General features: G+C 45.4%; 6 non-coding genes across 6 annotated transcripts; 4 read left to right on the top strand and 2 right to left on the bottom strand.

Annotated features, from left to right (window-relative positions):
• On the bottom strand, window positions 1-73 carry TRNAR-UCG (transfer RNA arginine (anticodon UCG)). Its single transcript has one exon. It is a non-coding gene; the product is annotated as a tRNA-Arg (tRNA).
• Window positions 74-4966: 4893 nt separating this feature from the next.
• Window positions 4967-5038, top strand: TRNAT-UGU (transfer RNA threonine (anticodon UGU)). Its single transcript has one exon. It is a non-coding gene; the product is annotated as a tRNA-Thr (tRNA).
• Window positions 5039-16438: 11400 nt separating this feature from the next.
• TRNAR-UCG (transfer RNA arginine (anticodon UCG)) lies at window positions 16439-16511 on the bottom strand. Its single transcript has one exon. It is a non-coding gene; the product is annotated as a tRNA-Arg (tRNA).
• Window positions 16512-18477: 1966 nt separating this feature from the next.
• Window positions 18478-18549, top strand: TRNAT-UGU (transfer RNA threonine (anticodon UGU)). The gene has a single exon. It is a non-coding gene; the product is annotated as a tRNA-Thr (tRNA).
• Window positions 18550-20578: 2029 nt separating this feature from the next.
• Window positions 20579-20650, top strand: TRNAT-CGU (transfer RNA threonine (anticodon CGU)). Its single transcript has one exon. It is a non-coding gene; the product is annotated as a tRNA-Thr (tRNA).
• A 2148-nt stretch (window positions 20651-22798) lies between these two features.
• On the top strand, window positions 22799-22870 carry TRNAT-UGU (transfer RNA threonine (anticodon UGU)). Its single transcript has one exon. It is a non-coding gene; the product is annotated as a tRNA-Thr (tRNA).
• The last annotated feature ends 776 nt before the right edge of the window (window positions 22871-23646 follow it).

Genomic DNA, 23646 nt, shown 5'->3' with positions numbered 1-23646 from the left:
CGACCGTGACAGGACTCGAACCTGCAATCTTCGGATCCGAAGTCCGACGCCTTATCCATTAGGCCACACGGTCGCCTGTTGAAGCTTGTCGCAAAATAGGCTACTCTGTTAGAATGGATATGTATATCACTGAATCCTGGGAAAAATCAACCCTGTATGGTAAACGGATTAAGATGAAGGAGAGAAAGGCAAGATAACAATATGAAGTTAAAGTTGATATTGAAGAGGACACATTAGGACAAATCTTCGTTTACAGGAAGAGAATTCAGTTGTTCAGTAAATTTCTCCATTCGTTTCAATGGTCATAACATAAGACGATAGATGAGGAATCAGTCACTTAGGCGACACCACTAAATGCAAATCAGGGATGATGGATTGATTAATTCTTTCTTTCTTAATCAGTTTACCCTCCAGGGTTGGGTTTTTCAATTGGACTCAGCCAGGGATTCCACCTCTACCGGCACAAGGGCAGTGTCCTCGAGCGTGAGACATTGGGTTGGTGGATACAATTGGGGAGGATGACCAGTACCTCGCGCAGGTGGCCTCACCTGCTATACTGAACAGGGGCCTCGCGGGGGGATGGGAAGATTGGAAGTGACAGACAAGGAAGAGAGAAGGAAGTGGCTGTGGCTTAAGTTAGGTACTATCCCGGCATTTGCCTGGAGGAGAAGTGGGAATCCACGGAAAACCACTTCCAAGATGGCTGTGGCGTGAATCGAACCCATCTCTATTCAGTTGACCACCCGAGGCTGTGTGGACCCCGTTTCAGCATTCGTACCACTTTTCAAATTTCGTAGCAGAACCCGGGCCTCCCGAGGTGGCAGCTAATCACACTAACCACTACACCAGAGAGGCGGACATTATTATTTATTTATTTATTTAATTTATTTATTTATTTATTTCCTAATAGGTATACCCTCCAGCGTTGGTTTTTTCACTCGGACTCAGCGGGAGGTTCTATCCCTACCGCATCAAGGGCAGCGTCCTGGAGCTTCAGAATCTGCGTAGGGGTTGAAACTGGGGAGGAGGTCCAGTACCTTGACCAGGCGGCCTCATCTGCTATGCTGAACAGAGGTTTTGTGGGAGGATGTAAAGATTGGAACGGATGGACAAAGAAGAGGGAAGGAAGCGGCCGTGACCTACATTAGGTACCATCGCGGCATTTGCCTGGAGGAGAGGTGGGAAATCACAGAAAACCACTTCCAGGATGGCTGAGGTGGGAATCGAACCCACCTCTACTCAGTTGACCTCCCGAGGCTGAGTGTTCCCAGTTCCAGCACTCGTCGTCATCATCATCATCATCTGTTTACCCTCCAGGTTCGGCTTTTTCCCTCGGACTCAGCGAGGGATACCACCTCTACCGCCTCAAGGGCAGTGTCCTGGAGATTCAGACTCTTGGTCGGGGGCTACAACTGGGGAGAATGACTAGTACCTCGCCCAGGCGGCCTCACCGCCTATGCTGAACAGGGGCCTTGCGAGGGATGGGAAGATTGGAAGGGATGAACAAGGAAGAGGGAAGGAAGCGGCCGTGGCCTTAAGTTAGGTACCATCCCGGCATTTGCCTGGAAGAGAAGTGGGAAACCACGGAAAACCACTTCCAGGATGGCTGAGGTGGGAATCGAACCCACCTCTACTCAATTGACCTCCCGAGGCTGAGTGGACCCCGTTCCAGCCCTCGTACCACTTTTCAAATTTTCGTGGCAGAGCCGGGAATCGAACCCGGGCCTCCGGGGGTGGCAGCTAATCACACTAACCACTTCACCACAGAGGCGGACTCCAGCACTCGTACTACTTTGCAAATGTCGTGGCAGACCCGGAAATCGTATGCTGGCCTCCGTGTGTGTGGCAGCTAATCACACTAACCACTACGACATTATTATTATTTATTTCTTATCCCTTTACCCACAAGGGTTTGATTTTCCCGCGGATTCAGGGAGGGATCCCACCTCTCGCGCCTCAAGGACCATGTCCTACAGCGTGAGAGAGTACCTTACCCAGGCAGTCTCACCTGCTACGCTATGCTGAATGGTATATATCGTGATGACACAAAATGATCGACCGCGACAAGATTCGAACCTGCAATTTTCGGAACCGAAGCCCGACACCTTATATGTTACTCCACACGGTCGGCTGTATGCGGAGCACAAATTGGTACTCTTTTAACGAGTATACTTTCCGTGTTGGGGGGCAATTTCGAATTAGCTTCTTCTTTTTCCGGACATCATTGTAACTTTGGCAACCACTGTTGACCATACTAGATCCGTAGTGTCATCTATAGGATGCTATAACAACGTAATCCCTTATTTACATGTTATAACTAACTCACGTCCGTCTCTATGGTGTAACGATTAGTGTGACTATTTGCCACCTCAGGAGGTCCGAGTTCGATTCCCAGCTCTGCCACGAAATTTGAAACGTGTCACGAGGCCTCGAACGGGGCCCAGTCAGCCTGGGAGAGTCAACTGAGTAGACGGGTTTCGATTCCCGCCACAGCCATCCTCTAAATGATTTTCTGTGGTTTCCACTTCTTTTCCATTCAAACGCCGAGGTGGCGCCTAACTTTAGTCCACGGCCCCTTCCTTGCCTATCCCTTCCAATCTTCCCATTCTCTACAAGGCCCCTGCTCTGTTTGACGGAGTAGACGAGGCCGCCTGGGAGAGGTACTTCTCCTCTTCCCCCGTTTTTTTTTTTTGTTTTTTTGCTATTTGCTTTACGTCGCACCGACACAGATATGTCTTATGGCAACGATAGGATGGGAAAGGCCTAGGAATTGGAAGGAAGCGGCCGTGGCCTTAATTAAGGTACAGCCCCGGCATTTGCCTGGTGTGGAAATGGGAAACCACGGAAAACCATCTTCAGGGTTGCCGACAGTGGGGCACGAACCCACGATCTCCCGATTACTGGATACTGGCCGCACTTAAGCGACTGCAGCTATCGAGCTCGGATTTTCCCCAGTTTTATAACCCGATCCAAAGTCGACACTCCAGGACACTGTCCTTGAGTTGGTGGAGGTGGATCCGTCCCTGAGTCCGAGAGAAAAACCAACCGTGGGGGTAAACGGATTAAGAAATACAATTAACATTTCTCGACGACCATATGACACTGTTGGATCAGAAGATGACCTGGGATGGGACAATTATAAGTTGTCTCGTAGTACCAATGCATATGGTTGTAGTATTTAAAAGAAGTTCAATAGTGTTTTTATTAAAGATCCAGATCCCGTGATAAGTTTCGAGGAATAAACATTTAATGATGTCCGCCAATGTGGTGTAGTGGTTAGTGTGATTAGGTGCAACCCCTGCAGGCCGGCTCTACCATGTAATTTGATAAGTAGCACGACGGTTGGAACGGGGTCCACTCAGCCACGGGAGGTCAACTGATTAGAGGTGGGTTCGATTCTTTTTTTTCAAATTACGTGGCAGAACCGGGAATCGAACAAGGGCCTCCAGTAGTGGCAGGTAATCACACTAACCAGTACATCATTAAGATTCATATAGAGGTCATGCCGTACTTTATCAGATATTAATGTACCATTATAACTCATTTTGTGAGGTAATTTTTACCACATACATCCTAATTAATAACTGGTTCGATAGAAGGCTATTCGGTTTTAGGAAAGGTTATTCTACTGAAGCTCAAGTTGTAGGATTCCAGCAACATATAGCAGATATCTTGGATTCTGGAGGTCAAATGGACTGTATCGCGATTGACCTGTCTAAAGCATTTGATAGGGTGGATCATGGGAGACTACTGGAAAAAATGAGTGCAATTGGACTAGACAAAACAGTGACTGAATGGGTTGCTATATTTCTAGAAAATAGATCTTAGAGAATTAGAGTAGGTGAAGCTTTATCTGACCCTGTAGTAATTAAGAGGGGAATTCCTCAAGGCAGTATTATCGGACCTTTATGTTTTCTTATATATATATAAATGATATGAGTAAAGGTGTGAAATCAGAGGTAAGGCTTTTTGCGGATGATGTTATTCTCTATAGAGTGATAAATAAGTTACAAGATTGTGAGCAACTGCAACGTGACCTCGAAAATGTTGTGAGATGGACAGCAGGCAATGGTACGTTGATAAACGGGGTTAAAAGTCAGGTTGTGAGTTTCGCAAATATTAAAAGTCCTCTCAGTTTTAATTACTGCGTTGATGGGGTGAAAGTTCCTTTTGGGGATCATTGTAAGTATCTAGGTGTTAATATAAGGAAAGATCTTCATTGGGGCAATCACATAAATGGGATTGTAAATAAAGGGTACAGATCTCTGCACATGGTTATGAGGGTGTTTAGGGGTTGTAGTAAGGATGTAAAGGAAAGTGCATATAAAGCTCTGGTAAGACCTCAACTAGAGTATGGTTCCAGTGAATGGGAACCTCACCAGGATTTCCTGATTCAAGAACTGGAAAAAAATCCAAAGAAAAACAGCTCGATTTGTTCTGGGTGATTTCCGACAAAAGAGTAGCGTTACAAAAATGTTGCAATGTTTGGGTTGGGAAGAATTGAAAGAAAGAAGAAGAGCTGCTCGACTAAGTGGTATGTTCCGAGCTGTCAGCGGAGAGATGGTGTGGAATGACATTAGTAGACGAATAAGTTTGAATGGCGTTTATAAAAGTAGGAAAGATCACAATATGAAGATAAAGTTGCAATTCAAGAGGACAAACTGGGGCAAATATTCATTTATAGGAAGGGGAGTTAGGTATTGGAATAACTTACCAAGGGAGATATTCAATAAATTTTCAATTTCTTTGAAATCATTTAGGAAAAGGCTAGGAAAGCAACAGATAGGGAATCTGCCACCTGGGCGACTGCCCTAAATGCAGATCAGTATTGATTGATTGATTGATTGATTGATTGATTGATTGATACCACAATCAACTGATAACAACGTTTGATCGCTAGGCAGAAATAGCGATTACACGGAAAGTTTTGATATGTTTTCTGTATAGAAAAGAGCTAATTCAGCACGCCTCCTTAGCTCAGTGGCAGAGCACTGGTCTTGTAAACCAGGGGTCGTGAGTTCAATCCTCACAGGAGGCAGGGAATTAGGCCTGTTTTAAATTACTAACCTGCTAAATACTCTCCTAATATAATAATACTCATTTGCCCTTTTTAGGTCAGTTGAAAATTCTCGGCATGTCTGCAGAGGGAGCATAAATATAAGGATGCATTCTTCTTCTACTTTTCTTTCTTAATCCATTTACCGTCCAAGGTTGGACACAGTCCTTGAGCCGGTAGAGGTGGGAGTCCTCATTGAATCCGAGGGAAAAACCAACTCTGGATAGTAAATGGATTAAGAATGTAGAAAGGAAATAATATAGTGTTAAAGAAATAGAGGAAAAAATTATTAGTGGGTACCTGATCGTCAATAATCCTTTGAAAACTTACTTAATTTGATGTCCTAACCAGCAAAGAGAGTGAGAAGATTAATTATTAATGTGAAATGTTAACCATGTATTCAGGAGTCAACTGAAATTAAACACATCCCGTGAAAATTGGTAGATCATAATCGCAAGTAGCTATCGGCTTTGGAATACGAGTATTTATTAACACCCTTCTACTTCAGTACCTGGCAATAAGCAATTTTTATCTGAATCATTCTGACGGTATATATCCTGCTAATAAAAGATGAACGACCGTGACAGGACTTGAACCTGCAATCTTCGGATCTGAAGTCCGACGCCTTATCCATTAGGCGACACGGTCACCTGCTGAAATTTGTCGCAAGTTGTGCACTCTGGTAGAATGGATATCTTTATCACTGAATCCGTGGGAAAAACCAACAATGGATGGTCATGGGATTTAGAAAGAAAGAGAGAAAGGCAAGAAAGCAATATGAAGTTAAAGTTGATATTCAAAAGGACAAATAGCTACAAATATTCGTTTATAGGAAGAGAATTTGGGAGTTCAGTAAATTACCCCATTCTTTTCAATAGTTAAAACACAATACGATAGGTAAGGAATCAGTCACTTAGGCGACAGCACTAAATGCACAACAGGGATGAGGGATTGATTGATACTTTCTTAATTTGCTTTCCCTCCAGGGTTGGTAATGAAATGTCGTAAGGCTTTTAGTGCCGGTATATCGCAGGACGGGTTGGGCTCGCCAGGTGCAGTTCATTCTACTTGATGCCCGTAGGCGACCTGCGTGTCCTGATGGGGATGAAATGATGATGAACACGACACATACTCCCAGCCTCCTTGCCGTAGGAATGAACCACTTAAGGTTAAAATTCCCAACCCAGCTGTGAAACTAACCCGGGACCATCTGAATTAAAGGCCAGTACGATGACCGTTCAGCCAACGAGTCGGACTCCAGGGTTGGTTATTCCCGTGAACTCAGGGAGGGTCCAACCTTTACCGCCAGGACCGTGTCCTACAGCGTGAGAGAGTACCTTACACAGGCAGCCTCAGCTGCTACCCTATGCTCAATGGTATATATTTTGATGACACAAAATGATCGACCGCGTCATGACTCGAACCTGAAATCTTCGGATCTGAAATCCGACCCCTTATCCGTTAGGCCACTCGGTCGGCTATTAGCCGAGCACAAAATAGTACTCTGTTAACGAGTATATTTTCCGTGTTGGGGGCAATTTCGAATTAAGTTCTTCTTTTTTCCGACATCATTGTAACTATGGCAACCATTGTTGGTCATACTAGATCCGTAGTGTCATCTATAGGATGCTATACTGCACCCGCTCACCTCCTGAGTCCCAGACTAGCATTATTCTCAGTTCGAAAAAGATTAAAAAATATTAATAAAAAAATCAAATTTACCCATCTAGGCGCACCAAATGAACACAGGGACGAATGGGGCATGCAAATTAAGGTAACGGGGGACGACTCATTCATGGATACAAATTTTAGACTCCACAATAGGACTGGGAAGTGACAACTTAAATTTCATGGGCATACTGGACTAACTACAATAAAAAGATATGGAAACTGTTTCCTATTGAAATTGCAATGAGGAGCAATTTATTCACTTATTTTGCAAACTACACATGATGACAATTTATACATGGGGACACTTCCATCCTGAAAAATAAATGACATACTACTTGGATTTACCTCACTACTCTGGTAGTGTAAATTATTTGTGAAATCGTTCCAATTGGTTACTGGGGGTCGAATTCACATCCGTATGAGTGGACGTTTCACCGCTGGAGATCTTCTTTCGGAGACGAAGGCATGACAGTAACTATTTACTGTCATCTCCTCGTTCCGTTTGGACATGAGACACTTCCGGTATGTACATTCTGGTGAGCCGGACACCCAGCGTGGAAATGTTATCGTATCGAAAACGGTTATAGTACGGACAAACTCTAGCCTATTATTTCCAGATTCACAAACATGCCAGGTAGAGCTCATTAACTCATAGCCTATTTCAATATTTACACTTGTCAATACGACAAGACGTACGGAAAGGGTCATTTACTTCGCTCTGACAACGAAGACGTGGATTATTTCGCATCTACCGCTGATAATCTCCCACGTGGAAACCCAACATCTTGTTCTGACCAGTTCGACACATGACGACTGTCCCTATCATATCTTCCTATAATTATTAAATAATATCATTATCATTCTTTATCTGATCATTATCATATTCTGTGATTACCATCAAGTATTTATTATTATCATTAATTCCAATTATAATCCTATATTCGATTATTATCATTTGTCATCCGGGGTGATTATATGCTAACCATTGCCGACGTTTCAAACAACGAGTCGTTCTTCCTCGTACTTTATTCGCACAATTTAATGATCAGTTTCCTAATAAATTATTATTATTATTATTATTATTATTATTATTATTATTATTATTATTATTATTATTATTATTATATTCGTAACAATGAATCATAGCCCATTAAATATCTTAATTTCCTTTCATAATTATTATTCTCAAATTACTAATCGCAAGTTCTTCTTCTTCTTCTGCTTCTTCATCTTTTTATTATTATTTATTAATATTTTCATCAGTGGAGATTATTATTATCACATCACTTATTCATCATGGATTTAATATCTTACATTGATCTCACCATAATTATTCTCAAATTAATCGCATAAATCCTTACTATTATTCCCTTTCATATTATTATTATTATTATTATTATTATTATTATTATTATTATTATTATCATCATCATCATCATCATCATCTGTTTACCCTCCAGGTTCGGCTTTTCCCTCGGACTCAGCGAGGGATCCCACCTCTACCGCCTCAAGGGCAGTGTCCTGGAGCTTCAGACTCTTGGTCGGGGGATACAACTGGGGAGTATGACCAGTACCTCGCCCAGGCGGCCTCACCTGCTATGGTGAACAGGGGCCTTGTAGGGGGATGGGAAGATTGGAAGGGATAGGCAAGGATGAGGGAAGGAAGCGGCCGTGGCCTTAAGTTAGGTACCATCCCGGCATTCGCCTGGAGGTGAAGTGGGAAACCACGGAAAACCACTTCGAGGATAGCTGAGGTGGGAATCGAACCCACCTCTACTCAGTTGACCTCCCGAGGCTGAGTGGACCCCGTTCCAGCCCTCGTACCACTTTTCAAATTTCGTGGCAGAGCCGGGAATCGAACCCGGACCTCCGGGGGTGGCAGCTAATCACGCTAACCACTACACCACAGAGGCGGACATTATTATTATAGTAACTTAATTTCACGTGTTACGCTACCGTTAGCGATATTTATGGTTAATGCATAACCTTCTACAATTTCGGTCTACTTTGGCACTAAGCAATTGACTTAAGACAAGATTCACTTGGATTATTATTATTGTTATTGTTAAAAATGGAAAGTTTGATATTTTAATTTCCACACTTTAGAATTCAGTCACATATGTTAAATACCGTTGTGAACCACCAAGATCTGATTTATATCGGTCGGGACAACACGGTATTCGGGATCGTACCTTCAGTTTCGTACTGCCGTTAATTTTATGGGGACATCTGTCCTCCCAAGACACATCTCACAACCTATGGCACATCGCGGCTGGGCAAATACCTCCAATGCCGGCGATTGCTAAACTATTCCTTCCAAGTCATTTGAAGTCCAGTTCCTTTTCATTGGAACTCTTCAAACATTTAATTCATAAATTAATCCTCGGTGCGTTGATTCTGCCACTCATAACACCGGAATATGCATTTTATATCATCTTAGGGTCCGCCTCTGTGGTGTAGTGGTTAGCGTGATTAGCTGCCACCCCCGGAGGCCCGGGTTCGATTCCCGGCTCTGCCACGAAATTTGAAAAGTGGTACGAGGGCTGGAACGGGTTCCACTCAGCCTCGGGAGGTCAACTGAGTAGAGGTGGGTTCGATTCCCACCTCAGCCATCCTGGAAGTGGTTTTCCGTGGTTTCCCACTTCTCCTCCAGGCGAATGCCGGGATGGTACCTAACTTAAGGCCACGGCCGCTTCCTTCCCTCTTCCTTGCCTATCCCTTCCAATCTTCCCATCCCTCCACAAGGCCCCTGTTCAGCATAGCAGGTGAGGCCGCCTGGGCGAGGTACTGGTCATACTCCCCAGTTGTATCCCCGACCAAGAGCCTGAAGCTCCAGGACACTGCCCTTGAGGCGGTAGAGGTGGGATCCCTCGCTAAGTCCGAGGGAAAAACCGAACCTGGAGGGTAAACAGATGATGATGATGATGATATCATCTTAGGCCTTGAGATTCATCATTACAAACAGTACGGCTCAAATTTATTTCATGCCGGATTTTCGTCCATCATGACTTCCAACACTAAATATGGGCTCAAACCACTCTGGGCTTTTAACATATCGTGACCATTCTAATTCACGTGCCTCTATCGCTTTTAAACAAATTTTATTGGTTAAGATAAAGTCCAAAAACGTGAAATCAGCAATATGCGTACAAATCAAACTTACTGCCTGAATTAAAGTCTTTAACGCTACAGGTTATCTCCACATTGATTATTATTTCCGCTAGCAAACTCACAAAGCTATATCATGACTATTATACTATAACTTTAAAGCGCACAAATTATTATTATTATTATTATTATTATTAATTTACTTTCTTTTGCCAACTCACAAACATTATTATTATTTCTCACTCGCAAACACACCGAGCAGTATTATTATTATTATATAGAACTTGCGAACACCCAAAGCAGATAGAACAGTATCATTATTATGTTTATGACCTTCCGTACGCAACACAAATTTTACATACTCTGGCACTTTCATAATCTGGCTGTCTGGTAGCAAATATTCCTAACTAAAATACAAATAATCACCGCAGTGATGGAAAATCAAATAAATGGGTTAGCACAAAAAGAAATTTAACACCTGAAATGAACTTAAATCAAAGTATTACAAACAGCATGCATTGATTGAAAGAAATATATCCCGTATTTACATTATATACAACAAACAAATACTCAATTAATTAATCTAACCCATAATTACGTTAATATAAATTGGTTCGTCCGTCTATCTTAAAAATCATGGATTCGTGAGGCGAACCATGTTAAGTAACCATGATTAATCTACACTGAACCCTGTTTAGTCGCGATAACATCCCCAAATATTAAATTTGTGTACTCATTCCTATGTAGAATTCCATTGTCTCGTAGCGGATGAGAAGCCTCATGGCCCCATGGTGATTTATTCGGACGTCATGTCGCACAATATAAAATTAACACAGCAAAACACTTCTGGGCGATTACCCATGATTAACAATTAAACAATTTACAGTGATTTATACAAGAATAATAATTTAAAAAACACTTATAGGTGCGTCTAGAGCCATGACACTCGCATAATATATTCTTCATATGAGCCCGAAACACACGTCGTGACACATTACGACGAAGTGTCGTTTCATTCGAACCGGAGCGTATCGCGTCTTCAACGGGCACTTCTTGGTTTATTTCTAAGCCGTCTTGATAATCGCCTAGCTCCTACACTTCCCTGCTCGGATAGTTATTCACCGTCTATCTTGAGCTATTTACTTCAGGCTCCGCACACTACCTTCCAAAAGTACTATCGGCGTTCCGTTAGTTATTTATATTTAATCACATGACATGTATTAAATTCAACATACAGTTGTACTGATTATTTACACTCGGTACTATGGATAATCTCACTGTTCGTCTTCATTCTCATAACCACTCACGTACTTTCAGCTCTAACTGACTTCGAATGCGTCCCGAGGTACTGACTTACCGAGTCAAAGTGTCAGAGATTCAACTACTTCATACGACTAACACGACTGGTGACCGATAACAACTGGTGACTGGTAACAACTGGTGATGTGAGGTGTTTTTTTTTCGGGGGGCCCCCGAAGCCCGCTCCCCCCGCGTGACCATCGACTCAATCTACATGGCCTCCGACATGCTATTAGTTCTAAGAAGAAAGAGATAGCAGGGAGGAGTGGAAGTGTGATACTACAGGAGTATCTGCCTGTCCCCATGCTCAGCATGCTACCAGGCCAGATGTGGTGGTGGTTATCAATAGTGGTGTAATCAGGTAGTAAGGGTCAGGACAAAACCACATAGGCAGAAATAGAAAGGTGCCTACATGTAAAACCTGACATTTTATAGATAGCACATGCAAGGATGTGGTTCTGGAGAGGTCCAGGTAATTGTGTTAGTTGGGAATAGGTATCATGCACAGTCATAAGCTTATTCCTCGCCATGCCAGTTATTCAGGGGATCAGTCCTTCTGGGCACTGCTGTGACTAGCGCGGGGCGTGCCGGTTGCCGAGCCATGCGGCAATAGCCACTAGTGCCTGCCGCACCGCCCGACCCCCTTGAGGTCCCTCGTACCCAGTCTCCAATCCCAGAGAATGAGGCCAAGCCCGCCTAGGCGGGGACCTGCTGGATGGTTGTGGGACATGGCGCCGGGCCTCCTTCCTCTCTGCCCGCGCCATGGCCCGGTAGACAGGGCAACTGCGATGGGAGGCCGGGTGGCCCCCCGAGCAGTTGGCACACACCGGCGCCTCCCTAAGTGCTGCGCAGGCCGTGTAGTGGTGATAACCACCACAGCGGTTGCACCTCACCTCGAGGCCACAGCTGACCTGGCGGTGGCCCCACCTCAGACAGCGGAAACACTGCAAGAGCTGCTGAGGGGGACGTTTTACTCTCACCTGACTGCCGCTACCCGCTGAGGTCCTCTCCTGATTGGCTCCTCGGCTGACTGCTGTCCTGGGAGCAGTCTTGGGTTGCGCGGCCATCTCCTGATGGGCCGGCGTCGCCTTCTGCTTCCTGGTCTGGCGTCGTCGTCTTCTTCTTCTTCTTCCCGGGCGTGTCTTCTCGGCGGGGGAAGAGGCCTCGTCCTGGTGGCCCTCCTCCCGGCCTGGTGACCCCGGGGTAGCTGGTGGTTCCGCTGCGTCGCCGTCTTCTTCCTTCTCCTGGCTGGCAGCGGCGGCGTCGGAGCTAACACTCGACTGCGTTCCCGGTCTTGGGGGGCGCACATCGAGGTCTGCAGCTCGACAGATACGATAGCAGGCTGGGCCTGGGTAGCAGCCTCCGAACGCCATGGGGCGTCCTTTTCCACTGCTGTGCTGCCGTCCGCCTTCAGGGGCGCCTTCCTGGATTGCGCTCGGGTGACCGGCCCTTCCTGGTAGGCCTGCGTCTGTGACCACTTCATAGAGGTGGCCCTTGGAGGAGCGGTCTGCGTCCACTTCGCAGTTCCGAGTCGCTCAGCCTGGGTCGCACAGTCGCGGCGCCAGGGGTGGCATGCTCCACCTCCGTAGTGGCGTCGCTGGTCTCCGGCTGGGTGGCTTGGACTAGGTCAGTGTTAACCGCCCTATGCCTTAGCCTCCTTGGCGTCTGGGTGATGGCCTCCCTGGTCTCCGGCTCAGCATTCCTCCTGAGGGCGCCGGCGTTCGTCCCTGGCACGCCGTCCCTCCCAGGTAGTCGGACGACCTGAAACAGAGTAGAGAGCTCCATCTCCACGTCGTGCATCCGCTCCTGGTCGTGATGCCTTATGATAAGGCCTCCTGGTAGAAAGCTCTCCACGGACATGGTCGTCGGTAGCCTCCTGCCTCCCTGGAGGGGGCGCCGCACTCTGTCCAGGACTAGGGCCCGTTCGGAATGAACAGGGCGATCTGGCCTGTAGTAGACGAGCAGCGCCTCGTACTCCGGATCGGTGTAGCCCTCAGAGAAGAAAAAGTCGTCAGGGGGGTCGCACCCGTCCCTGTGTGGCTCCGTCTCCACCTCGGTCTGCGACGCGTCCTGCTCCGTCGGTGTCTTCGGTTCAGGGTGGTCCTCCATCCATTGCCGCGTTGTGTAGAAGCGGCCTCCCCTGTAGACAACTCCTTTCGCCAACGTCATGCCATAGGAAGCGTCCCTGAAGTTCGCCGTGGTCATCCTGAAAGAGAGAAGCGAGCACTGAGAAGTGCTCAGCTTAGACAAAAGCTCCTTCGAAGATGTACTAACAAGTACAGCTGCCTGACTAGTACTGGGAAAGTACAGAGCGCCTGGCGATGAGAGAGAGAGCCAGCGAGCGAGAGGAACACGTCCTTCCACTACGGCTGTCGAACTCGTCCTCGGTGATGTGAGGTCCCACTACCGGTTATTTATGGATGATATGGTTTCCCGCCGGGGTTATCCGTGGTCATACCAGGGAGAGGGCGGTTGGTTATCCTAAATCGGTATTTGCAGGTGGATTTGGATTTCTTAATTTATTCCACTTAATAAACTGGCGATACACATTCATGTGTCGTATTCTGAACTCATATCGTTCGTTGATCATGGAGATATCACTTGATTCCTGTCCTCCACCTTTCGCGCGCTAAGTCGGCGTCCCTAATGGCGTGATCATCTTGAACAATGGCGAGATAGCGTGGGTCATTTCCAAGAATTCTTTACACTAATTTATTAAAATTACAATTAATCAACATGGGAATGATATCACAAAAATCCCGTCTATTCAATTCTGTGGTTGGAATAATTTAATTATTGTTATCGGAGAAGCTAACTGGAGTTCACTCTGAGCTTCTCTTACGTTGGTTCATCTGCGTGCCTCTGATAAATTTTGCCATTGGTCAACACCGCAGCGATTAGTTTAAAATCTCTTCCTTACAACTTGATAACACAAATGCCTCGAGGCGTTGGAAAGTCTAGTTCGTCATTTTCTCCGTATCGGTGACTCACCTGGCCTCGCCCTTGTTCAGAAATAAATACTCTTTCACTTCCTTATAGTCATTACTTCTGTTGTTGTGAGCTCTAGATTTAATCCTCTTAACTTCCTGACCAAGAATATACTCCCCATAATGACAGGCTTAACTGTGGATACGGATTGTCGTGACCACGTCTGGCTATGTCGAAATTCTTCTTTCCACACCAAACAGACACTGTACATAATTTAATATTCCCATATATCTGCATTTTATAAAAATCAAATCATGAAAACTAGGGCCCCTATCATCCGGGTACAATACCAAGGTAATCACTTACTTACATGTTATAACTAGCTCACGTCCGCCTCTATAGTCTAATGATTAGTGTGACTAGTTGCCACCTCAGGAGGTCCGAGTTCGATTCTCAAAACTGCCACGAAATTTGTAACGTGGCGCGAGGCCTGGAACGGGGCACAGTCAGCCTCGTAAAGTCAACTGAGTAGAAGGGTTTCGATTCCCGCCACAGCCATCCTCGAAGTGATTTTCTGTGGTTTCCACTAGTTTTCCACTCAAATGCCGTGGTGGCGCCTAACTTAAGGCCACGGCCCCTTCCTTGCCTATCCCTTCCAAACTTCCCATTCTCTACAAGGCCCCTGCTCTGTTTGGCGGAGCAGATGAGGCCGCCTGGGAGAAGTACTTCTCATCTTCCCCAGTTTTATAACCCGATCCAAAGTCGACACTCCAGGTCACTGTCCTTGAGTTGGTAGAGGTAGGATCCTTCTCTGAGTCCGAGAGAAAAAACCAACCGTGGAGGTAAACGGATTAAGAAAGACAGAATTAATATTTCTCGACGACCATATGATAATGTTGGATCAGAAGATGACCTGTGATGGGACATTTATAAGTTGTCTCGTACTACCAGTGCATATCGTTGTAGTATTTAAAAAAATTCAATATTGTTTTCATTAAAGGTACAGATCCTGTGATAAGTTTCAAGGAATAAACATTTACTGATATCCGCCTATGTGGTGTAGTGGTTAGTGTGATTAGCTGCCACCCCCGCAGGCCGGCTCTGCCACGAAATTTGAAAAGAGGCACGAGGGCTGGAACCGGGTCAACTCAGCCACGGGAGGTCAACTGATTAGAGGTGGGTTTGATTCTTTTTTTTTTAAATTACGTGATAGAACCGGGAATCGAACCCTTGCCTCCGGTGGTGGCAGCTAATCACTGTAACCAGTACAGCATTTAGATTCATATAGAGGTCATGCCTTACTTTAGCAGATATTAATGTACCATGATAACTCATTTTGTGAGGTTGTTTTTACCACATACATCTTACCACAATCAACTGATAAGGACCTTTGATCGATAGGCAGCAATAGCGATTACATGGAAAGTTGTGATATCTTTTCTGTATAGAAAACAGCGAACACAGCACGCCTCCTTAGCTCAGTCGCAGAATACTGGTCTTGTAAACCAGGGGTCATGAGTTCAATCCTCACAGGAGGCAGGCAATTTGTTCTGTTTTAAATTACTAAACTGCTAAAAAAATTTTTTTTTTCTAGTTGCTATACGTCGCACCGACACAGATAGGTCTTATGGTGACGATGGGACAGGAAAGGCCTAGGAGTGGGAAGGAAACGGCCGTGGCCTTAATTAAGGTACAGCCCCAGCATTTGCCTGGTGTGAAAATGGGAAACCACGGAAAACCATTTTCAGGGCTGCCGATAGTGGGGTTCGAACCTACTATCTCCCGAATACTGGATACTAGCCGCACTTAAACGACTGCAGCTATCGAGCTCGGTAACCTGCTAAATACTCACCTAATATAACAGCACTCATTTACATTTTTAGGTCAGTTGAAAAATTCTCGGTATGTCTACAGAGGAAAAATAAATATATGGATGCATTCTTCTTCTTTTTTTATTTCTTAATCAATTACCGTCCAAGGTTGGACACAGTCCTTGAGCCGGTAGAGGTGGGAGTCCTCACTGTATCCGAGGGAAAAACCAACTCTGGATAGTAAATGGATTAAGAATGTAGAAAGGAAGTAATATAGTAGGAAAGAAATAGAGAAAAATAAAGTATTAGTGGGTACCTGATCGTCAATAATCCTTTGAAAACTTACTTAATTTAATGTCCAAACCAGCAAAGAGAATGAGAAGAGTACTTGTTAATATGAAGTGTTAATCATGTATTCGGGAGTCAACTGAAATTAAACACATCCCGTGAAAATTGGTAGATCATAATCGCAAGTATACTAACACCCATCTACTTCAGTACCTGGCAATAAGCACTTTTTGTCTGAATCACTCTGACGGTATATATCCTGGTAATAAAAGTTGAACGAACGAGACAGGACTCGAACCTGCAATCTTCGGATCCGAAGTCCGACGCCTTATCCATTAGGCCACACGGTCTCCTATTTCAAATTGTCGCAAAATAGGGCACTCTGGTAGAATGGATATCTTTATCACTGAATCCGTGGGAAAAAACAACCCTGGATGGTAATCGGATTAAGAGAAAGAGAGAAAGGGCAAGATAGCAAAATGAAGTTAAAGTTCATATTCAAAAGGATAAATTGTTACAAATATTCGTTAATAGGAAGGGAATTTACCGAAAGAGTTCTTCAGTAAATTTCCCAATTCGTTTCAATGGTTACAACATACGACGTTAGGTAAGGAATCAGTCACTTAGGCGACAGCACTAAATGCACAACAGGGATGAGGGATTGATTGATACTTTCTTAATCTGTTTACCCTCCAGGTTTGGTAATGAAATGTCGTTTGGCTTTTAGTGCCGGGATATCCCAGGAAGGCTTCGGCTCTCCAGGGGCAGGGCATTCTACTTGACTACCGTAGGCGACCTGCGTGTCATGATGGAGATGAAATGATGATGAACACAACATATACACCAAGCCCCCGTGCCGTAGGAATGAACCAGTTAAGGTTAAAATCCCCAACCCAGCCGTGAATCGAACCCGGGACCCTATGATCCAAGGGCCAGTACGCTGACCCTTCAGCAAACGACTCGGACTCCAAGGTTGGTTTTTCCCGCGAACTCAGGGAGTGATCCCACCTCGACCGCCTCAAGGACGTGTAATACAGAGTGAGAGAGTACATTACCCGGGCAGCCTCACCTGCTACGCTATGCTCAATGGTATATATCGTGATGATACAAAATGATCGACCGGGACAGGATTCGACCCTGCAATCTTCGGATCCGAAGTCCGACGCCTTATCCGTTAGGCCACACGGTGGGCCAGAGGCAGAGCACAAAGTGGTACTCTCTTAACGGGTATATTTCCGTGTTGAGGGCAATTTCGAATTAACTTCTTCTCTTCTCGGCATCATTGTAACTATGGCAACCATTGTTGGCCACACTAGAACCGTAGTGCCATCTATAGGATGCTATAACATGTTATAACTAGCTCACGTCCGCCTCTATGGTGTAATGATTAGTGTGACTTGTTGCCACATCAGGAGGTTCGAGTTCGATTCCCAGGTCTGCCACGAAATTTGAAACGTGGCTCGAGGGCTGGAAAGGGGTTAACATAGCCCCGGGAGGTCAACTGAGTAGAGGTGGGTTCGAATCCCACCTCAGCCATCCTGGAAGCGATTTTCTGTGGATTCCCACTCCTCCTGCAGGCCAATGCCGGGATGGAACCTAACTTAAGGCCACGGCCGCTTCCTTCCCTCTTCCTTGTCTATCCCTACCAATCTTCCCATCCCCCGCAAGGCCCCTGTTCAGCGTAACAAGTGAGGTACTGGTCATTCTTCCCAGTTGTATCACTCGACCCAATGTCTTACGCTCCAAGACACTGCCCTTGAGGCGATAGAGGTGGGATCCCTCGCTGAGTCCGTGGGAATAACTAACCATGGAGGGTAAACAGATTAAGAAAGGAAGAAGGAAAGAAAACTTAATGATCATCTCTTGAAAGTATCAGAAAATATTTGTATGGAAATCTAAGAAGTCCGCCTCTGTAGTGTAGTGGTTAGTGTGATTAGCTGCCATACCCCGCAGGCCGGCTCTGCCACGATATTTGGAAAGTGGCACGAGGGCTGGTACGAGGTCCACTCAGTCACGGGAGGTCAACTGATTAGAGGTTGGTTCGATTCTTTTTTTCGCAAATTAAGTGGCAGAACCGAGAATCGAACCCGGGCCTCTAGTGGTGGTAGCTAATCACACTTACCACAACATCATTAAGATTCATATAGAGGTCACGCCTTACTTTATCAGATATTAATGTACCATACTAACTCATTTTGTGCGGTTATTTTTACCTCATTCATCTTACCACAATCAACTGATAACGTCGTTTGATCGCTAGACAGCAATAGCGACTACACGGAAAGTTGTGATATGCTTTCTGTACCGGTTCAGCACGCCTCTTTAGCTCAGTGGCAGAGCACTGGTCTTGTAAACCAGGGGTCGTGAGTTCAATCCTCACAAGAGGCAGGTAGTTAGGTCTTTTTTAAATTACTAACCTGCTAAATACTCGCCTAATATAATATCACTCGTTTACCATTTTTAGATCAGTTGAAAATTCTCGGCATGTCTGAAGAGGGAACATAAATATATGGATGCATTCTTCTTCTATTTTTCTTTCTTAATCCATTACCGTCCAAGGTTGGACACAGTCCTTGAGCCGGTGGAAGTGGGAGTCCTCACTGAATCCGAGGGAAAAACCAACTCTGGATAGTAAATGGATTAAAAATGTAGAAAGGAAGTTAATATAGTAGGAAGGAAATAGAGAAAAATAAAGTATTAGTGGGTACCTGATCGTCAATAATCCTTTGAAAACTTACTTAATTTTATGTCCAAACCAGCAAAGAGAGTGAGATGTGTACTTCATCATCATCATCATCATCATCTGTTACCCTCCAGGGTCGGCTTTTCCCTCGGAGAAGTCCGACGCTTTTCCCTCGGACACAGCGAGGGATCCCACCTCTACCGCCTCAAGGGCAGTGTCCTGGAGCTTCTGACTCGTGGTCCGGGATACAACTGGGGAGAATGACCAGTACTTCGCCCAGGCGGCCTCACCTGCTATGCTGAACAAGGGCCTTGTGGAGGGACTTCACCTCCAGGAGAATGCCGGGATGGAACCTAACTTAAGGCCACGGCCGCAACCTTCCCTCTGCTTTGTCTATCCCTACCAATCTTCCCATCCCCCGCAATGCCCCTGTTCTGCATAACATGCGAGATACTGGTCATTCTCCCCAGTTGTATCCCGCGACCCAATGTGTTACGCTCCAAGACACTGCCCTTGAGGCGATTGAGGTGGGATCCCTCGCTGAGTCCGTGGGAGTAACTAACCATGGAGGGTAAACAGATTAAGAAAGGAAGAAGGAAAGAAATCTTAATGATCATCTATTGAAAGTATCAGAAAATATTTGTATGGAAATCTAAGAAGTCCGCCTCTGTAGTGTAGTATTTAGTGTGATTAGCTGCTACCCTCGGAGGCACGGGTTCGATTCCCGGTTCTGCCCTGAAACTTGAAGAGAGATTCGTTGGCTGGAACTGGGTCCAGTCAGCCTCGGGAGGTCCACTGAGTAGAGGGAGGTTCGATTCCCTCCTCAGCCGTCCTCGATGTGATTTTCCGAACTTTCTCACTTATTTGCCATTCGAATGCCGAGGTGGCGCCTGACTTAAGGTCACGGCCCCTTCCTTGCCTGTCCCTTCCAATCTTCCCATTCTCTACAAGGCCCCTGTTCTGTTTGGCGGAGCAGATATATCCGCCTGGGAGAGGTACTTCTCCTCTTCCCCAGTTTTATAACCCGATCTAAAGTCGACACTCCTGGTCACTGTCCTTGAGTTGATAGAGGTAGGAACCTTCTCTGAGTCCGAGAGAAAAAATAACCGTGGAGTGAAACGGATTAAGAAAGACAGAATTAATATTTCTCAACGACCATATGATACTGCTGGATAAGAAGGTGACCTGTGATGGGACATTTATAAGTTGTCTCGTACTACCAGTGCATACGGTTGTAGTATTTCAAAAAAGTTCAATATTTTTTATATTAAAGGTAGAGGTCCTGCGATAAGTTTCAAGGAATAAACATTTAATGATGTCCGCTTATGTGGTGTAGTGGTTAGCGTGTTTAACTGCCACCCCCGCAGGCCGGCTCTGCCACGAATTTTGAAAAGTCGCACGTGGGCTGGAACGGGTTACACTCAGCCACGGGAGGTCAACTGATTACAGGTGGGTTCGGTTTTTTCCAAATTACGTGGCAGAACCGGGAATCGAACCCGAGCCCCCGGTGGTGGCAGCTAATCACACTAAACAGTACATCATTAAGATTCATATAGAGGTCATGCCGTACTTGATCAGATATTAATGTACCATGATAACTCATTTTGTGGGGTTATTTTTACTTCATACATCCTACCACAATCAACTGATAAGGACGTTGATCGCTAGACAGCAATAGCTATTACATGGAAAGTTGTGATATGTTTTTTGTATAGAAAACAGCAAATTCAGCACGCCTCTTTAGCTCAGTGGCAGAGCACTGTTCTCGTAAACCGGGGGTCGTGAGTTCAATCCTCACAGGAGGCAGGCAATTTGTTACGTTTTAAATAACTCCCCTGCTAAATACTCCCTTAATATAATAACACTCATTTACCATTTTTAGGTCAGCTGAAAATTCTCGGCATGTCTACAGAGGAAACATAAATATATGAATGCATTCTTCCTCAATTTTTCTTTCTTAATACATTTACCGTCCAAGGTTGGACACAGTCCTTGAGCCGGTAGAGGTGGGAGTCCTCACTGAATCCGAGGAAAAGACCAACTCTGGATAGTAAATGGATTAGGAATGTAGAGAGGAAGTAATATAGTAGGAAAGAAATAGAGAAAAATAATTTATAAGTGGGTGCCTGATCGTCAATAATCCTTTGAAAACTGACGTAATTTAATGTCCAAACCTGCAGAGAGAGTGAGAAGAGTACTTATTGATATGAAAGCACTTTTTGTATGAATCATCCTGACGGTATATATCCTGCTAATTAAAGATCAACGACCGTGACATGATTCGAACCTGCAATCTTCGGATCCGAAGTCCGACGCCTTATGCGTTAGGCCACACGGTCAGCCATATGTGGAGCGCTATGTGGTACTCTGTTAACGTGTATATTTCCGTGTTGAGGGCAATTTCGAATTAACTTCTTCTTTTCCCGCCATCATTGTAACTATGGCAACCATTGTTGGCCATACTAGATCCGTAGTGCCATCTACAGGATGCTATAACATGTTATAACTAGCTCACGTACGGCTCTATGGTGTAATGATTACTGTGACTTGTTGCCACATCAGGAGGTTCGAGTTCGGTTCCCAGGTCTGCCACGAAATTTGAAACGTGGCTCGAGGGCTGGAAAGGGGTCCACTTAGCCTCGGGAGGTCAACTGAGTAGAGGTGGGTTCGAATCCCACCTCAGCCATCCTGGAAGCGATTTTCTGTGGATTCCCACTCCTCCTGCAGGCCAATGCCGGGATGGAACCTAACTTAAGGCGACGGCTGCTTCCTTCCCTCTTCTTTGTCTATCCCTACCAATCTTCCCAACCCCCGCAACCCCCCTGTTCTGCATAACAAGCGAGGTACTGGTCATTCTCCCCAGTTGTATCACTCGACCCAATGTCTTACGCTCCAGGACACTGCCCTTGAGGCGATAGAGGTGGGATACCTCGCTGAGTCCGTGGGAATAACTAACCATGGAGGGTAAACAGATTAAGAAAGGAAGAAGGAAAGAAAACTTAATGATCATCTATTGAAAGTATCAGAAAATATTTGTATGGAAATCTAAGTAGTCCGCCTCTGTAGTGTAGTGGTTAGTGTGATTAGCTGCCATACCCCGCAGGCCGGCTCTGCCACGAAATTTGGAAAGTGGCACGAGGGCTGGTACGAGGTCCACTCAGTCACGGGAGGTCAACTGATTAGAGGTTGGTTCGATTCTTTTTTCTCAAATTAAGTGGCAGAACAGGGAATCGAACCCGGGCCTCTAGTGGTGGCAGCTAATCACACTTACCACAACATCATTAAGATTCATATAGAGGTCACGCCTTACTTTATCAGATATTAATGTACCATGCTAACTCATTTTGTGAGGTTATTTTTACCTCATAATTCTTACCACAATCAACTGATCATCATCATCTGTTCACCCTCCAGGTTCGGCTTTTCCCTCGGACTCAGCGAGGGATCCCACCTCTACCGCCTCAAGGGCAGTGTCCTGGAGCTTCAGACTCTTGGTCTGGGATACAACTCGGGAGAATGACCAGTACCTCGCCCAGGCGGCCTCACCTGCTATGCTGAACAGGGGCCTTGTGGAGGGATGGGACGATTGGAAGGGATAGGCAAGGAAGAGGGAAGGAAGCGGCTGTGGCCGTAAGTTAGGTACCATCCCGGCATTCGCCTGGAGGAGAAGTGGGAAACCACGGAAAACCACTTTCCGGATGGCTGAGGTGGGAATCGAACCCACCTCTACTCAGTTGACCTCCCGAGGCTGACTGGACCCCGTCTCAGCCCTCGTACCACTTTTCAAATTCCGTGGTAGAGCCGGGAATTGAACCCGGGCCTCCGGGGGTGGCAGCTAATCACACTAACCACTACACCACAGAGGCGCAATCAACTGATAACCTCGTTTGATCGCTAAGCAGCAATAGCGATTACATGGAAAGTTGTGATATGCTTTCTGTATACGTTCAGCACGCCTCTTTAGCTCAGTGGCAGAGCACTGGTCTTGTAAACCAGGGGTCGTGAGTTCAATCCTCACAGGAGGCAGACAATTCTTTTTTTCTAAATTACTAACCTGCTAAATACTCGCCTAATATAATAACACTCATTTACCATTTTTAGGTCAGTTGAAAATTCTCGGCATGTCTACAGAGGAAACATAAATAATGGATGCATTCTTCTTCTATTTATCTTTCTTAATACATTTACCGTCCCAGGTTGGACACAGTCCTTGAGCCGGTAGAGGTGGGAGTCCTCACTGAATCCGTTTGAATGGCGTTTGTAAAAAATAGTAAAGATCACTGTTACGGAGTATTGTGGATGTGCAGAGGTGAAAGAAGGTGCTGGGATGAACAGGTCTCAATCTACGAAATTAAAGTTAATTTAAAATTTAACAAGGTTATATTTTCTTTGCAAAATCAAGAAATAACAAGAATGGCAGGTACAGAGTAGCAAAGCAACAAATCGAGAATGTACAATTACAGTGTTACAGGATTTGGGCTCCGAGAGCCAGACATAAAATTCTTGAGCAATGAGCCCAACTTTACTTATATACAAGGTTCAACAAAGGGGCAGAAAACCCCAATCATGCCTAGGAGCACTTGCTCCCCTTTACACGGTAAAGCCTCCTCGAGGCATACAGCAACCAAATTTCAGGAAAGAGCAACTCGCTCTCAAAGTTCAAGCCTATCAAAGGCCACACCAAACTCTACTTTCAAGCTGTCCTCCCAGTACACTAAAACAGGGGTAAAAATACCCAACCTACTGAGGCCTATTATGTTCAGAAACAGGTCAATTACATGGCCTCCAAAATACCAACTTGA

This window comes from Anabrus simplex, chromosome 11, assembly GCF_040414725.1.
Source record: "Anabrus simplex isolate iqAnaSimp1 chromosome 11, ASM4041472v1, whole genome shotgun sequence".
NCBI classification, from domain to species: Eukaryota; Metazoa; Arthropoda; class Insecta; order Orthoptera; family Tettigoniidae; genus Anabrus; species Anabrus simplex.
This window is presented reverse-complemented; position numbering and strand designations above follow the sequence as displayed.